General features: G+C 44.5%; 1 protein-coding gene across 15 annotated transcripts in view; it reads right to left on the reverse strand.

Moving 5' to 3' along the window:
• The window catches only part of SLC66A1L (solute carrier family 66 member 1 like), a 40,263-nt gene extending 24,435 nt beyond the window's left edge, over window positions 1-15,828 (reverse strand). For 7 of the 15 annotated variants that reach the window (XM_075937793.2, XM_075937792.2, XM_089780808.1 and 4 more), the window contains exon 1: window positions 3,489-3,955. The gene's annotated coding sequence lies outside the window, so the exon portion shown is untranslated. The other 8 variants (XM_075937788.2, XM_075937783.2, XM_075937787.2 and 5 more) reach the window with 6 other exon arrangements.
• Between the last annotated feature and the right edge of the window lie 2,192 nt (window positions 15,829-18,020).

Genomic DNA, 18,020 nt, shown 5'->3' on the forward strand with positions numbered 1-18,020 from the left:
GATGTCTCTATGAGAAAGAGGCAGCAGGGAGAGGAGGGAGTACTTCCAAGTGGCAGTGCCACGTGGAGCCAGACCCCGGGCTCCACATGGCACTGCCACTTTGAAACGTTGCGTGCAGCCCGGGGGCAGCTGGGATGTCCCCAGGCTGCATATAGCATTTCAAAGCGGCAGTGCTGCATGGAGCCCAGGGTCAGCTGGGGACTACCCAGCTGACCCTGGGCTCCATGCAGCACTGCCGCTTTGAAATGCTGGGTGGAGTAAGGCGTCAGGCTCCCTGCCGCATTTCAAAGCGGCAGCGCTGTGTGTAGCCTGGGATCAGCTGGGGACTGCTGACCCCGGGCTCCAAGAGGTACTTTCACCTTTGAAGTGCAGCAACAGCCCTAGGGCTATTGCTTACACTTCAAAGGCGGAGGTGCCCTAATGACTAATTGAATAGTCAACACAAAATGTATCAACTATTCAAATAGTCAATTACTCAATATTTAACATCACTAAGTACAAGCTGTTTCCTCCATAAGGAATAACTTAGAATACAGTACTCAGATTTCAGAAAGACTTGTAAAAGAGGCTTGCCTACATGAGGAAAGTGTTCAGAAGAGCTACTGTGCTTTAAATTGCCACTTTACCTTATACCAGAAACTTCCCCAGGTAGACAAGCACTAAGATCATACTGAAAAGAGGAAGGCTGGGTGACCAAGTATCTGCACTAGGACTCCAGAGATCTGCCATAGACCTTCCGTGCCTCCTTGGAAAAGTTGCAAGCAGTCAAACTTTCACAAGCGGCCACTAAGTGCCTCTCTTCTTGGATGCTCAGCCATGAGACTCTTTTCTAGGTGTCTGACTATAAATGTATGGGTTTGAAAGTGATCTCTACCCCCTCCCCCACTTTCAAATAATAATACTGACTAAAGCCAGTTTAACAATTTGAAAGGGAAAAACGAGTTGTGCAATATTTGTGTTTATGTATTCCTGACAAAATTAGTGATCTAGTCTACATTATAAGACTAATTTCACTCACTTGATCCTACTTTATTCCTACAACTCCTCCATGTTCCTATTAATTTTCTTTCAATAGTCCTTTTACTGGTTTTATCCACTCAACATGGATGATCATCTCTTTAAGAATAACAATCAAATGTGTATGTAACTAAATTTGACTTCAATAGAGAGCTCCCAGTTTAGCCTGGTAAAATTGAGCTGGAAAAACAAAGTCAATTTTTGAAAAGGAAAAAGCCATCAGGGGGCAGGTGAGCTGTAGGAGCATGTGGGCTGAATAACTACCTCACAGGCAGGGGCGGCCCGTGCCTATAGGCAAACTAGGCAGCCGCCTAGGGCGCCAAGTTGCATGGGACGCCAAGTTCCAAACTCTGCCCCTTCCATTTCCCATGGCCCTTCAATTTCCTTACCTGGAGCACGGCTTCTCTGCGGCCAGGAGGGGGGTAAGTCCTGGGAGAGGCAGAGCGCGGGGGGGTTTCCCTTGTGCCGCGGAGGGGGCGGGGTGGTCGGCCCGGGGGAGGAGGAACGTGGGGGGGGGTTCCCCTGTGCCGCAGGAGGGGGGGGGGTCGACCCCGGGAGAGGAGGAATGCTCCTCGGGCGGGGCGGTTGGCCCCGGGGGAAGAGGAATTGGGAGGGGTTGCCCCGCGGGAGGGGTGGTTGGCCTCGGGGGAGGAGGAATGTGGGAGGGGGGGCTTCCCCTGCCCTGCGGGGGGGGAGGGGGCTGGCCCCAGGGGAAGATGAACACGGGGGGACTTCCCCTACCCCGCGGGAGTAGGGGGGTGTCGACCCCGGGGGAGGAGGAATGTGGGGCAGGGGGGCTTCCCGTACTCTGCGGGAAGGGGGGTCACCCTGGGAGAGGCCCATGCCAGCTTCTCTCTGGTGGGGAGGGTGGGATCTTGGAAGGAGGCTGGTGCAGCCAGGGTATCTCTCCCCCGACTGGCACCCTGTTCCCTCTCCCCAGCCCCAGGCCTCAGGCCCCCAGCCCCAGAACTCCAGCTCCATCCCCAACACCCTGGCCCCCAGCCACAGAACTCCATCCCCAGCCCCCCTCCCCAGCACAGAACCAAAACCCTCAGTCGATATCTGCCTTTGGGGTTGGAGGGGAGAGGGGGGGCGATTGCATGGTTCGCCTAGGGTGCCAGTTGCTGGCAGCTAGTCTAGGGCTGCCCCTGCTCACAGGTACACAGAAAGATTGAGTACACTAGGTGTAGATTAAACACAAGCAGCCTGATCCATCCCAGAGTCCCTTTCTCTGGTTCTCACAAGCTTTTCAAAGCAGGTTCTGGAACTCTCTGAAGCTGGCACAGTAATGTAGGGAGGTACTTATTAAACTTTTTTGTATTGTGAACCACCCTGAAACAATCTTGGCAATATTATTCTACTATGAGTTCAGGGTTATCATCTCTGAGGCAATGATAATACTGGATTTACTGGATTAAAAAAAAAGAAGTGAGGATATATTAAAGCTAACAAACAAAAATAATTTAACTTTAATCTGGGTGCTGATGTTATTTTGTTACACACACTTCATACCAGAGATCGATTTCCTGTCTCTGAGGAGAGCAGGAACTTTACATTTTAGCGCATGAAGTCCTTCAATTTGTCCCCTGCAACATTTTCTATCCCTCCCTCCAGTATTTATTCTGTACCTTCTGTTCATGTGATCAGCAGAATTTACATTAAGGATATTAAAATGCGGTTAATCGACTATTAGACGGAATTTCCATCAACTAGTCAAAAGGCACATCTGTATTCCTTCTCCTGCAGGGGCTCTTGTACATTTCAAAGGAGGAAATGCGGAACTCTGTGTACAGCCCAGGGCCAGCGGGAAGTCCCGCTGACTCCTGGCTGCACACAGCATACATGCTTTGAAACGTACAAGAGTCCCCAGCAGGAGATCCATGCTACACAGCATGCCGCTAGGAGCCCAGGGTGAGCTGGGGAGTCCCCAGCTCACCCCAGGCTCCCTAGCAGCTGCCCCTTTGAAATGTGCAGAGACAGCTTTTTAGAGGGGCAGCCCGCCAACACTGCTGATCTGCCTCTGTGGTGATTCAAAGGTTGACTCTGGGCTCAACTGCCCCTTTAAAATGGGTGGAGGCAGCAGTTTCAAAGGGGAAGCCGCTGCACAGCTAACCCTGGGCTCCATGGCTGCCCCTTTGAAAGGGGCACAGACGGCACTTTAAAGGGGCTGCCAGTGCACAGCTGCCCCTTTGAAACGCCGCCTTGGGGTTTCAAAGTGTACCCCGTCCCTCCCCTTGCTGCCTCTATCAAAGGCAGGGGGGAAGGGATATCGACTAGTCAAAATACTATCAGATAAGCAAATGCTTATCAGATAGTCGACTAGTCTTTTACATCCTTAATTTACACCACTTAGGCACAGCCCCCAAAATGTATAAGGCAGTCAAGTATGGCTAGGGCCAAAGGGAGATCAGATTGGTGCTGTTTGAGGGACGGAAAACAAACCCAAGAGGAAGGCAAGTTAAAGCACCAACCTGACAATAGCTTTCCGGCAGGAAATCATCAGGCATGGGCGGGGAGCAGTCCCAGGCTCAACAGCACAGGCCTTTGCCAGGCACATCACTCATCCATCCAGGGGCAAAGTCTCTGTGAGGCGCGAGAGAAAGAGAAAGTGAACTCCCAAAGTACCATGCAACAGCAGGGACCCGGGGGCTGCCGCCACCGCGTGGCCCCCGGCAGAGAGACCGGGATCCCTGGGGCTAAGCCCTGCAGCGGGACGGGGATCCCGGGGGCTGACCCATCTATCCCTCTGCAGAGAGACGGGGGTCTCTGGGGCTGCCCCCCAGTCGGAACGGCCGGCGCGGGGATCCTGCCTCTCCACTGCAGAACGAGGATTCCGGCCCCGCGCGGGGAGGGTCCCCTGCCTCTGAATCCGCAGCGCAGCCCCCTGAGCCCTGCCCGGCCGCGCCGCTCGAGAACGTCCCCCCCGCCTCCGCGCGCAACCAACCTGCCTCTGCCGCCCCATCGCGGCTGCGCTAGCTAGGCCCCCAGCCGGCCGGCCCGTAGGCCACTCCTCCAGCCCCGCCCAGCCCCGAGCGGAGAGCCACGGCGACACCGGAGCCAGCGCGCCCCCTGCCGGCAGCTGGTGATAACGCGGTGCCACCGCTACACAACGCAGACAGCGGCGAAGTGCCCGCCACACACAGTTGGCGCACAGACAACACGCGCACCCCGAGCTGTGCTCACAGACATTGGCACACGCACGCAGCGACCTACTGACATAAATCTTATCCAACATAAACTGACATGCACGCACTAACTCCTAATACACATAAAGTGACAACATACCCACACATTGCTATAGTGCCTGGGCGGCTCCGACACACACACACCATTTGCCACAAATGCACATTCCAGACACACTCTTAGGAGTGCACAGGTACACACCCTGAGTCACATCCTTCTACAAAAGAATTTCAAAAACGGGTTACAAAGGGTACAATGGGAGCCGAATTCATTTGTAAATTCAGCACTATCAGTTTAGCATTGAATAAGGAGCTCAACTGGTTAATGCATTACAAAGGTAATTTCCCCTTTTTAAATATTCACATTTCCAGACCAAATGTTATGAATGATCCAGTTCTACCTTGACTTGATTAGCTTCATTAACACAAACCACTTCTTTCTTATATCTACTCTTGCTTCTGCTTTCACTCCAGTTAATCTGATGTGGGTTTATTTATTCCATACCAAATCTGTTAGTCTCTAAGGTGCCACAAAACTCCTTGTTGTTTTTGCAGGTACAGACTAACATAGTTACCCCTCTGAGACTTTATATCTTGAGTCAACATGCCCACACAGAACAGTCCAAGTAGCATGGAACACTGTAATTTCACTCCCCTGCTCCTTACTTATTTAACTCCTTACATTAGCACCAGAGAACAAGAGAAAGGATTTTCATCTCCTAGGGTATGTCTAGACTACATGGCTCTGTCGACGAGCCATGTAAACGAGTTTACCCGACATAGTCAATGAAGCAGGGATTTAAATAATCCCCGCTTCATTAAAATAAAAATGGCTGCCGGGTTGTGCTGACAATCAGATGATTCAGCACAGCGCGGCAGTCTAGACGCGGATCGGTCGACAAGGGAAGCCTTTGTCAACAGCTTCTGTAAACCTCATTTCACGAGGCATAAGGGAGCAGTCGACAAAGGCTTCCCTTGTTGACCGATCCACGTCTAGACTGCCGCACTGTGCCAGATCAGCTGATTGTTGACACAGCATAGCGGCCATTTTTATTTTAATGTAGCGGGGATATGTCTAGACAACATGGCTCTGTCGACGGAGCCATGTAAACTAGTTTACCCGACATAGTCAATGAAGCAGGAATTTAAATAATCCCCGCTACATTAAAATAAAAATGGCCGCCATGCTGTGCCAACAATCAGCTGATTTGTCACAGTGCGGCAGTCTAGACGTGGATCGGTCGACAACGGAAGCCTTTGTCAACTGCTCCCTTATGCCTCGTGAAATGAGGTTTACAGAAGCTGTTGACAAAGGTTTCCCTTGTCGACCGATCCGTGTCTAGACTGCCACGCTGTGCTGAATCATCTGATTGTCAGCACAGCCCGGCGGCCATTTTTATTTTAATGAAGCGGGGATTATTTAAATCCCTGCTTCATTGACTATGTCTGGTAAACTAGTTTACATGGCTCCGTCGACAGAGCCATGTAGTCTAGACATATCCCTACTGGCATATACCGGGTCCCAGTCAGTGGGTTATGACACTTTTAACTGCCAAGGTCTGGATATATAGGCTTGTATTAATTTATTTTTTGTTGTTGTTGCTTAGCATAATCTGAAAATTAGAGTGGGTCACTTCTATTACTTCCATGTGCTTAATAACTACACTATCAACTAGTCATAAATGCACTTGTAACGATCTGGTTTATATATATGCATAGTATTGCCCTCTGCTGGCTAGAATATATATTTTACCACCTACTGTTTATGGTGGTGATAATATGATAAACGGCAAACTCGTGTGATAAATCAAATTTATCATGCACCATTTACTGCCTCACTTGCACTTTGCTCATTAATCCATCTCCATCTATGACTTATTCCAAAACTATGAGCCATGTTCAAACAGCTGCCACTTTTAAAAAATAACTTCAGATCCTGGCCCAGTGACAGGTGTGAGGTCCAACATCTCATGAACCTAAAAGTCTTGAAACAAGTGCTTTACCTTACTAGAGAAGCTGGAAAACTACTATGGGACTTTTGCAACTATTTGAGGCTTTGATTAAGAAAAGTGTTGAAGAGCATGCTTTTCTCATTAGGGACACTTTAATTAATCAGGACATGAATGGTGGATTCTTCATGCAAATTACTGATTGCACTGCAATGGCTGCCTACAAATACCATAAAATAACCTCACACATATGCCCTCAAAATGTGGTAAATAAGTTTAATTTGGTTATTCTGCCCCAGACAAGGGAGCTGAACGAGTAGTAGTCACAGTTCAACTAATAGAGACGTTTCATACCATCCATCTATAGTAATCTAGAAAACAGTAGTGTTACACATAAGTAACAGTTCATTGAGTGTTTTTAACTAGCAATGGATAGTAAAATTGAATTTGTAACATCTAGTAGCTTGATGATCTGAATTTAGTTCCCAGAGAACGGGTGCCCATATCAAACACCATCACCACAAAGGGGACTAATTGGCACCCTTCCAAGCAGTATCAGTAGAAAGTCCAAGCAATGAATGGGAAAGGGAATGAACTACTTTCTCATGCCTTGAAGCGGATTATGAGCATGGGTATAAGGAGGAAGAGGCATCTGTTTATTCTAGGGATGAACTTGGTGTGGTCTTTCCAAACCTGAGCTATACTCTTTCTTCCCTGAGGTTAAGTTTCCAAGGATACCAGTCTATCACCTTTCACAAGCAGGGAAAACCACTAAACGAGAAAAATAAAAACGTACTGGGATTTTTCATGGTTACTATGCCCTCTGAATATCGTGGTAATATTTCTGAGGTCTTTAGAGTCTGCACTTTATATTGCTGAGGCTATGTCTATACTGGACCTCTCTTCTGCAAAAGCTTATGCAAATGATGTGCGGATTAGCATATTGCCGCACTTCATTTGCATAATTAATTAGGGTCTGTTTTTGCGCAAGGGGCTTTTACACAAAAAGGAGCTGTGTAGACAGCTTCTTTTTGTACAAAAAAACCTCTTTTGCACAAGAGCCATTCTTTCTCATTTTTTCAGGAAGAACGGCTCTTGCGCAAAAGCCTCTTGTGCAAAAATGGCCCCTAATTAATTATGCAAATGAAGCACAGCAATATGCTAATCCACACTTCATTTGCATAAGCTTTTGCAGAAGAGAGGTGCAGTATAGACGTAGCCTGAGAGTTAATGGTGTCTTATATACTTTACATGATGCTGGCTACTCTTAAATACTACCATACCATTTCTCTAATAATGACAGAGGTTATTAATAATGAGCCAAGATACTAAACAGTTTAATGTACAATCTTGTAATTTTTATAAGAGGTATATTGTAAAGATGAATATGTAAAAATATTTTTATAGGGAAGAGTGTTGTATAAGATACAGGCAGTCCCCGACTTACGTTGATCCGACTTACGTCGGATCCCTAGATACGAACGGGGTGAGGCAACTCCCACACATGCGCAGCAGCATTCCCGGGGCTCGCTCACCTGGGTCCTAGGATCCTCCTCCTCCTCGGGCCGGCTCCGACTGGGGTCCCACAGAGCTGCCGGGCAGAGGAAAAGTGCCTCCCCACGCCCCCGCTGCCTCCCCCCACCCCCCTGCCAGCAACAGGCTGCCCCCTCCCCTGAGCAACAGGCTGCCGAACAGACAAAAGCAGCCTCTCTGCCCCTCCTCCCCTCTATACATGCCGGGCTCCCGGAGCGCAGTAGCGTCCCCAGGGCTCGCTCACCTGGGTCCTAGAATCCACCTCCTCCTCATCTTTGGCCGGCTCCAACTGGCCTCTGCCTGCAGTAGCTGGCCACATGGACAGGGATCCCGCAGAGCTGCCGGGCAGAGGAAAAGTGCCTCCCCACGCCCACTGCCCTCCCCCCCCCCCCGCGGCCTCGCATCCTGCACGCCTCCTCCCTCCCCCCCTGCCAGCAACAGGCTGCCCCCTCCCCTGAGCAACAGGCTGCCGAACAGCAGACAAAAGCAGCCTCTCCGCCCCTCCTCCCCCTATACATGCTGGGCTCCCTGGGCAAACAAAGACTCCACCAAAACAAACAAAGTGCTGGCCTCATTGTGTTAGCAAAAAAAGGACCCTCCTCCTAGAACCCTGGGTGGTGTGTGGAAATAAAGCTATTAGCTCAAAGCATGGTGCAGAGCTGTTTGGTATTTGATGAGTTACTCCTTTAGTCCTGAGTTTGTCACAGGGACAGAAATAGATGTGAAATCTTCTGAACAGGGGAACAGACAGCAAAACAAACACTAGAGGGGAGTTAACCTTTCCCTATGCTATCCAAAACTAAAAAAAATGTTTGGCTAGAGTTTCCCCTACAATATGTACCAGTTCCGACTTACATACAAATTCAACTTAAGAACAAACCTACAGTCCCTATCTTGTACGTAACCCGGGGACTGCCTGTACTGAATTTTTAATAAACCTTTACTTTCTATTTTCATAGAGTTCCTTTATTTCTGTATTGTTTGTGGTCAGATAATCAGCATAGGGTTAAGAAAATGCATAAAGACAGGCTTTGGGGTCTATTGTTATGGCTTAATTGCTGCTCAACTAGTGACTCTCAGTTGTTTTTGGCAGCTGAACAACCTAGCACTGTAAATTCCCCTATTTATGTCTATGAAACTCATCTGTTGCTGATTGGCAAAAGCAAGCACAGCTTCTTATAAATGTACAAAGGAGCTAGATTTGTGGAAGGAATATTTTATAAGTCTTACAACAGTTTATCTAAAGCACTAATATAGCACCCAATACCATAATAGCTGAATGTGCTATTGTATTTTTTTCACAACATTCTTCCAATATAGGGAAGTGCTATTATCCCCATTTTAGAAATGGGGAAATAAGACACAAGCAAACTAAATGTGTGTGATACACTGGGTAATGGAACATGGATCCCTTAAATTCTGAATAAGCACCCTACCCACCGTACCATGCTTTCTAAGTGCCTATGTGATGATTACTTATGTCAGAAAATTATTTTCCCCAACAAAAACAACTTTTTTTTGTTTTCATCAACATTTTTGTTGAAAACTTCAAGGTTTTGGCTTAAAATCTATTTTTTTAAAGTGTTTAACAACTGAAAAAATATATTGTTATGTTTTCAACAAACACATGAATTCTTTTTAATGAAATGGATTTTGGTTATATTTCCATTTAATCAAAAAGCTACAAACCATCAAAAAGCTCCCAGTTTAATTTTTTTGAATTTTTCTCTCTACTGTCACTATAGTTTGTTAAAAAGGGAGGAGGTCTTTCAATTAGAGTTTTAAACATAAAGGACCCCATTTTCCAAACTAAAATGACTTAATATGCAAAATCTGCAAATTAACTGTTCCCATGGAAGTTATACATTTCACCCTCAAAATGACATGCATATGAAATTATTGTCATGTGCTGTGTATCTCTTGAGTTTGTATTATAATACTAACATATTTGTATACCCTTTCTTACAAAAGTGATGTGATTCTTTACTATATGAAACTATTTTATATTAACTTGATGAAACATAATTCATTAAATATAAACCTTTTCTATTTTGATATGAAAGTTTCAATAGATATGGAAAGAGTTTGGCATAAGTAGTTAAGTCAACATCACATACAAATTTTGTGACAGGGGCAAGGATAGAATCTAATTTTCAGGGAAGCAATAATTACTTTAATCATGAAACCATCCTTTTTCTTCCTTCAGTTCTTCGCCTCGTTTATTACATACCTTCCAATTTCTAGAACAAATAAGGCAGAAGGCCTGCTTACAACAGCCTTTTTTACTATACCACGATGCGCAATAACTATACTGTGCTCTGAATGAGGTTGGGGCTTTTATGGGAAAAATATGTGGTCATGTAATTGTATCATTGTGAAGGGTAGGAGGAGTGCTGGCCAGCTCTCAGACACTAAAGGATTAAACTCAGGTAGCTAAGGGTGTTGGCAGAAGGCCAGAAGAACCAGTGGGATATTGTGCTGAAATTTAAATTGTTAATATAAACCTACTGTTGTTTCTCTTTGTGTGAGTTTTTTTGAACCAGAACCTGAAGGGACATGATATTTTAAAGCCAGGCAGTACTACCATGGCTCCAAGGAAGTTGGGGAATGGAAATAGACTGGACCGTGAAGGGATTGTGGGTAAATAAGGGGAAAATGTATATTTAGTCACAATCAGGGTATTTTTCTTTGTTTTGTTTGTTTGGTTAATCTTCTCTGAGTACGTTTAAACTACATTATATTTTCGAAAGAGAGGATATACAAATTCAGTGGGAATTTGCTTATCTTCTTCCGATCTCACTTTTGAAAGCTGAGCTTTCGAAAGTGAAAGCAGTCTGAACACATTTTTTTCAGGAAAACCCCCTTAAAAAAAAAAAAAAAAAAAAAAGCATAAACCTCATTTTTAAAGGAAGAGCGTTTTTTTTCGAAAAAGGGTTTTTTCTGAAAAAAACTCAGACTACTTTCACTTTCGAAAGATCAACTTTTGAAAGTGAGATCAGAAGAAGATATGCAAATTCCTACAAAATTTGCATATCCTCTTTCGAAAATAGAGTGTAGTCTAGACATAGTCTCTGTGTAAAATCCATGTGCTCTCCCCCACATTCACTATCTAAGCTGAACCCAGAGATACTATGTTCTCGTGTTTTAATTTGTTCTTCTCAATTGCTCTGTAATACGTAGAAACCAAGTATGTTTTATTAAGGATATATTTTTGGGTTTTGGTAATAAAGTCATCTTTTTAAGGCGACGATTTTGATTCTTGTGTCCTGGAAGGTAACACGTCTGTGTGTGTGCCTGCCTAGCCTGAGAGGTCAGCTATCAAACAATTTGTTTTCTGTATTTTCTTTTGTTTCCTTTTTCAAGCTTTCTTGTGGCAGAAGAGCTTCGAGTACTCCTGGAGAAGGAATTTAAGTGTTTCTTCCTGGTTTTTCAGGGTTCTTTAAAATCACTTGATGGTGGCAGCCTATTTTCCTGAGCCAGTGCATCTGTGACTCTGGGAAGTTTTTGTAAGCAGAACCTGTGTAGAGGCAAGGTATTTAAGGTCTTTTGAGGGCCCTACCTTCTGCCCTCAAAGTGCCAGATTGGGGAAGAGCCCTGACAATCATTATGCATACACATGAAATGACTGCATTAAGAGTACATAAGCAATCTTAATTCTGATATTCCTTAACTTTGAGTGCTTGACTTTTACAACCTTAGAGTTGTTTTAATGTAGGAGGGTTTTTTTTTGTTTGATATACTTTCTTCATTATATTCAACACCCAAATGACATCAAAAGCTATGTATGGGACACTTCCAGCTCATTCAGTTAGTCTCATTAGCACTGGCACTACAGCCGACAGTTTTTTTTCCTCCCCCTCCCTTCTTTTTCTGTTATAAGTTGGGCGTTCTCCCCTTTTTTCTCCACTCTCATCTGAGGAAGTGGATTTTGCCCACAAAAGCTCATGATTTTATATATATATTTGTTAGTCTCTAAGGTGCTACAGGATTACTCTCTCTCTTTTTTTTTTTAAATTACAGACTAACACGGCTACCCCTCTGAGACTTTTTAACAAAAACAGATTGAAAAAAAACCCCATCACATAGCCATATTTAATGCCCCAAATTAAGTCTTCAGAAGGACTTCACCTTCAGAGGCACAGCAGAGAGTTAAACAGTTTGAAAAATCAAGTAAATGCTAGTAGCAGTAAGTTGTTATCCTTTATTGGGGTGGGAAACCTAAGGCCTGGGGACCAGATGCAGCTCCTGGCTTGTCTGGATCTGGCCCCTTAGGCTCAGGGCTCCCCGCATCACTGGGGAGCCTGTGCTGGTGCTCCAGCCTGCCCACCATCCTTCTGAGGGGGTGGAGCACACAAATTCAACTAGCCTGGACACCTCCTCTCCTCCAGGCTCTGTTGTGCAAGGGGAATGTGGGGAGTGTCCTTCTTCTTATAAGTCAGGGGCCATGTCAGTGAGAGCTTTTTGTTTTGTTCTGTTTTGTTTCTCACTTGTCTGTGGCCCTGACTGATTTTTCTGTTGGTCAGTGGCCTCTGACCCAAAAAAGGTTCCCCACCCCTGCTTTATATAAATCAGTGACTAGAGGGAAATGAGGTAAACATTTTGCCAATGGATTTTCAGGAATTTGCTGATAGCAATGTAGAGACTGAGGATTCGTAGGCTCAATTCCAGGTTTTGCAGAGGAGTGTTCTTTAGTGGTTAGACCCTTGTGCTCCAACCTGTCTTTCCTCCTATCCAACTGCACCACCTGCTCCTGTCTAAGCCACTTCATTCTAGGTCCTGCCCTCTTCCCGTCTGTTTAAATCCAACCTTCTCTATCTCAGCTCCTGTCACTTTTTTCCCTACCCTTGATCCTTTCCTAGCTGCATTCCACAGTGACTGCCAGGACACCAGCATGATGAGCATTTCAAAAGAGGAATGCGGAACACTGCGTGCAGCCCGGGGCCAGCAGGAAGTACCCTTTGAAAAGCACAAGAGCTCCCTTCAAAGCGGAAGCACCCGCAGGGGCTCTTGTGCATTTCAAAGCAGAAGCTCCCTCATGGAGCATGGGGGCATCAGGGGACTCAGAGGCCCCCACTGACCCAGGGCTCCATGCACCGTGTGGCATTTACGTGGAACCAAGGGCCAGCTGGGGACTCCCCAGCTGACCCCAAGCTCTGCACACTTTGAAATGTAAGGGGGGGATCGACTAGTCAACTAGTCGACTAGTTCTTAACATCCTTAGTCTGCCTGCCCTCAGTTCTGGTGCCATAGGGTGCATCTACACTGCACCCTTAGCTCAAAATAAGTTACACAATTTGAGCTACGCAAATTTGAGTACCACTGTTCCAAAATGTTCCTTAATCCTCGAGGAACATCATATACAAGGACATCGGAATAGCAAGCATGTTATATTTTGAAATAACGGGCTTGTTTCAAAGACACGGAATAGCTATTTCAGGATATTAGAAGCATGCTGAAATATCACTGCAGTGTAGACGTATCCACAGGGACCAGGAGGAGCAGTTGCTGGAGCAGGCCCACTACAGATGGCATTTTTTGAGAAATTGGCTGCCTAACTCTCTTACAACTCTCAAATGAGCATGAGCAAATTGAGAGATTTTTTTCAGAGTTTATAATTTGACTAAATGTGTGTGATTTTTTATGTCCCTGATTCCATAGTGACGCTTCACTGGATTTCACGGTCTTGCTTCTCAGGGAATTAGTTGTAAGAATACATTCCTTGTTCTTGGAAATGAATGAATAATTTTTTACAGACATTTTCCAAAAAATTTCAGCTCATATGACTATATGCCCAGGAATCAAAGGAGATAGAGTAGATGATAGGTCATTGACAGATGGATGGCTATAGATACCACAGGAAATTGCTGTGTGTGTGTTTTTTAAATTTTCCAGTTGATTCATGGCACCCAATTTAAATACAGTTTTCCACTTATCTCTGAGAAATCAGTTGAAAATGTCTTCTGCAGTACTGGCTGATCCTTCCGAGCACAAGGCCCAACCAATAGGAACCACAAGCTTTGTTTGCATAGGAACTGAATACCTGCAGCTTTTATTACTACAGTTTGATTTGTAGGTGCTCTGCACTTCAGAGAATCAAGCCCCTTATGACTTCCAGCATGTGAATTTCTCCATTTGACCTGCTGCAAAGAACCAGGATTGAACCTGAACTACACTGCAAACAGTTGCCTGATAAAACATGCAAATAGCCAGAGAGAACAAAACAGTTAGTAAAGTACCTATACAAGCAGTTCATGAATGCAAACATAATTCGAGCCTACCAGTGACAGATCGTGGAAGCAATTCACCCCCAGTCCAAGGAACAGATAGAGCAGTTGAATATTTAAGCTAAAATCATCAAAATATTCTAATGCCCAGGTCTCACAACCTGTTAACTGTAGATTTTCAATTATTTTGCTTTTACGTTGTTTGTGTCCACTCTCCTGGCTGCTCTGCTCTGGCCAGTTTTGCAAAAATAAAAGGGAAAAGGGAAGAAAAAAAAATTTCACATAGAGTGTGGTACTTAAAACATTTCCGAAAGCCAACTTACTTGGGCTTGGAAATGTACATATCTCTTCAGTGATAAACTGCAATTCAGTTCTTGATGTCCACTTAAAAACAATATAAGAAAAAGATGATTTGGTGGATGAAAGCCAATTATTTTATAAATGTAAACTACATTAAAAAAAAAAGAACTGTGCAGCATTACATATTTATGGATACAATTTTGTTCAACTGTCATATCACAGAATGAATTATACATTAGTGTGAGGAATTTAACATTCATGAATGTCATTGTTGCCTTGATATTAAAAATAAAATATCTTCATTGTCTGTGTTCATGTGACATGTTCACTTTTGTACAGGTAGCATAGAGTGGAGCTACTGTAGTTACCAATTTCAGAGACATTATTTACCTTGGGGGGGACGGGGAATTCATCATTTTTTAAAGATGAAATAATGACAACATAATTTTGATATGTTCTTTTCCCATTCTTGGTAAAAAAGCCAGGAGTGGAAAAAATTACATTTAAAATGTTTTGCATTTATGTGGTGTGAGAAAATTGAACTACTATTTGCAATTATTTAGGAGACGGTGCCATATCTGCCTTGCCTCCCTGTTACCAGAGATATATGAGTTTGCGAAGCTCACTGGACCAAGCCAAGCTACTGGTAAGTATTAATGAAAGTGTGGAATTTGGATTAAAAGCTAACTGTAACCCCAAGGGTACGTTGAGACTACATGCCTCTGTCGCCAGAGGCATGTAGATTAGGCTACCAGACATAGGAAAATGAAGCGGCGATTTAAATAATCGCCACTTCATTTAAATTTACATGGCTGCCGCGCTGAGCCGACAAACAGCTGATCAGCTATTTGTTGGCTCAGCGCGATAGTCTGGATGCGCGGGTGTCGACATCAAAGGTATTTGTCGACCACCCAGACTATCGCGCTGAGCTGACAAATAGCTGATCAGCTGTTTGTCGGCTCAGCGCGGCAGCCATGTAAATTTAAATGAAGCGGTGATTGTTTAAATCGCCGCTTCATTTTCCAATGTCTGGTAGCCTAATCTACATGCCTCTGGCGACAGAGGCATGTAGTCTAGACGTACCCCAAGAGATTTACAGATAGGGTTCAAAGCTGTTTCATCAGATTTAGCCCTACAAATATTGAACCAGCTTCTCTTGTACAGCCCTACTAAAGTCAGTGGGTTAAATACATGCTTTGATTTCAGTGAGGTGGCATTCCATTATGACTAACGAATTTAACCCAAAATTCCTGTTTATACAGTCCTGGAGCCTGACTCTGACAGATATTAAGCATGAGGATCCTGATATAGCGAATCATGTGAACACATATTTAATTTTAAACATATGGGGCACAATCCAAAGCCCACGGCTGCCTTTGTGAATTCTCCTGTCCATTTCAGTGGGTATTGGATCAGGCTTGTGCATAGTGTAGAATTCAGTGTGATTACTACTCGCATAGTTAAATTTAAATTTCTAAGTGCTTTCCTGGATTGGGATACAAGATCTACAACTGGCTTACCTGGAAACTATTAGTATCAGGTTTGTACTTTGTATAATTTTTATCTCCTTTTCATCTTTCTTCCTTCATTTTTGTTTTTTTTAACAAGCAAGAGTCATGGAGAGTCATTTCCTGTTAAGAGTAGAGGCATAAACTAGCTTGAGCAGAAGGAATAAACAACTTTTATGGTTAAACTCAATTGGGCTAGATACTGGAATTCCAGATCATAACCTCAGATCTAAATTGCTCCATTGCCCCATGAGTCTAGCTGAAACTCCCCACCCTAATGCAATTACAAAATGATTATAACTAGTACCCTTCTGAGTATCCCTTGTACAGTAGATGTTTTGAAATGAGTTTGCACCTTGCCAATGTAAGATTAAATTTGGTTGAAATACCATTTATCTTTGAAAGTGTTAATCTGATTTATCTCTATTTTGTACTTTTTCTCCCTAATGTATTTGACAGTGAAATTGAATCGTTTTTACTGCAGAGCTGAGCATGAAAGGTGAACATTCAATTTGCTATTTCTTGATTTTTATGCAATGTGTATGCCTCAGTACTTGATAAATTCAAGCCTTGTGGGAAAGAACTACAGAATCATATTGTGAACACAAAGGAGCAGATGTTAGCTTATATAATAGAGATTATTGGTTTACATTTTTAATTTACAAGAAAAAAATTGATTCTCTGCAATATATTGTGGAAGTTCAATGAGTCTTATTAGTACTGGAATACTGACTAGTAGGTGTGTGACATTTTAGTAGGTGTTGGGACGATGAGCATGAAGGTGACAGGATTAGCCATCTTGCAGCAGAAAGGACATGGAAAGAGGGAAATAAAGTCAACAAAGACTGGAGATATTTGGGGATCATGGAAGCTTGGTGAAGCTGAGAATAGTTCTGGAGAGAACTGAGGAGATGGAAGAGAACATTACTTGGCATTTATCTCTTTATAGGCCAGCGGTAGATTATGTGAAAGTTACGGTAATTTGTTATTTCTCTCTTTTAAAATAATTTATTGCTGGAGAGTACACACCCAATTCCCTCTGGGAGGGGAGAGAAATTTAAAGCTGTATCCTAGGCTGAGAAAATGGAGACAAATTCATGAAATACTAAAGTAATCTTTTGAAAAGAGCTAGTTTATGATTAAATAGTGTGTGAAAACTGGATAGCCCCGGATTATGGAAGTATCTGTAAAACCTGTTCTCCTAAATTTATATTAACTTTTTATTTTTACTCAGATCAAAAGTTGGAGAGGGTGACATCAAAATAACGCTTACAATAGAATATCAATCATCCTTAGCTAGATAGTCACTACTGTCCCTTAACAACCAGTCCCACCCCCACCTCTAAAAACTGAGGATCTGTCTGAAGCTTTCTACTGCAAAATTCTGTACCAGAAAGAAAGCTACATAGCCACATTGCATCTAATCTGAATTCATGTAAATAATTTCCCCTCAAGAAATATTTTTTTTCTACCTTTATTTTTAATACAGGTTGAAACTCTCTTAATCAGGATTCTCTGGCCCGGCAACATCCATGGTCCAGCTGGATGTTGCAGGACCAGAGAGTCCTGGAGGAGGGCCAGCAGTAAGGATACTTATGGATCTGGCAGGGCAGTTGGCTGCTTGCATGGAGCTGATGGTGGGGCTGCCCAGTGCGTGGTGGTGGGGCTGACCAGTGGGGTTGGGAGACCTGGAGTGTGGCTGCCCAGTGGGGCTGGGAGCCTCAGCATGTGGCATGCACAGCTGCTCAGGAAACAGCTGCCCAGGGAGCCCCGGTGCACATGGTTGTCCAGAGCCCTAGTGCATGGTGCGCAGCTATCTGGAACCCCAGTGCCGGGCTGCCTCGTGGATGGCTGCCCAGTGGGGCCAGCAGGAGGTGGTGAGCCAGCTGGGAGGCCCATGGCAAGGGTCCAAAAATGACCTCCCCTGGTCTGGCAAAGTCCCTCATCTGGGACCAGGCAGATCCTGAGGGTGCTGGATAAGGGAGGTCCAACATGTATCTACCTCCTCGACTAGTTGACTTGACTATCCAATAAGGTCTAAGCAATAAGGTCAGATAGTTTACTAGTTGTTAACATCCTTAGTTCAATATGTAGGCTGTCCCAAGGAGAGAGCACAACCCCAGCCCTCTATCACTGCAACAGGTTGGGGCTAGGTTCTTGACTATGGCTGCTGCAGCTCCAGTGGGTACAGATGGGAGGGGTACATATCCCCCCGGCTAGGACAGGTCCAGGTTCATCTGTCCCCTGCAGTCTCCAGCCAGAGTGAGGAATGCAGCAAATTGTGCTCTTTCCCCTTGCTCTCTGATG

The sequence above is a fragment of the Pelodiscus sinensis genome, chromosome 10 (assembly GCF_052426305.1).
Source record: "Pelodiscus sinensis isolate ZL-2025 chromosome 10, ASM5242630v1, whole genome shotgun sequence".
Taxonomy (NCBI): domain Eukaryota; kingdom Metazoa; phylum Chordata; order Testudines; family Trionychidae; genus Pelodiscus; species Pelodiscus sinensis.